Consider the following 698-nt stretch of genomic DNA (forward strand, 5'->3'; position numbering starts at 1 on the left):
GGTGATGTAATTATAGATTCGGGGGCTTCGCATCATATGACAGGGGAAGTTGGACAGCTGGTCAATGTGAGGAAGACTCTGCCGTGTATCGTCGGGTTCGCTGATGGTGGAACTTCGACATCAGTTCAAATGGGCGATATGATACTTACTGATCGTATCTCGCTCAAAGATGTGCTATTTGTGCCCCGATTGGATTGTACTTTGATCTCTGTATCAAAACTGTTGAAACACAGTAATTGTTTTGCGTTATTCACAGATACAATTTGTATTTTGCAGGACCGTTCTTCGAAGACTCTGATTGGAGCCGGTGAAGAACGTGGTGGGGTTTACTTCTTTAAGGATGTTAGAGTGGCACGAGCTAGCGGAGCAGATGGAAACAATGGTCAACTCTTGTGGCATCGGCGGCTTGGACATCCTGCATTTGGTGTTTTCTCTTCTTTACATGAGCTTTCTGGTGTTATGAATAAAGCTTGCTCTAGTCCTTGTGATGTGTGTTATAGAGCAAAGCAGACAAGAGATGTTTTTGGTGATAGTATTAATAAAACAAACAATAGTTTTCAGATTATTCATGTTGACGTTTGGGGGCCTTATAGAGTGCCTGCATCGTGTGGAGCTGTCTATTTTCTCACGGTTGTAGATGATTTTACTAGAGCTGTGTGGACGTATCTGTTATTGGCTAAGTCTGAAGTGAAGAAGGT

The sequence above is a fragment of the Brassica oleracea genome, chromosome C7 (genome assembly GCF_000695525.1).
Source record: "Brassica oleracea var. oleracea cultivar TO1000 chromosome C7, BOL, whole genome shotgun sequence".
Lineage (NCBI taxonomy): Eukaryota > Viridiplantae > Streptophyta > Magnoliopsida > Brassicales > Brassicaceae > Brassica > Brassica oleracea.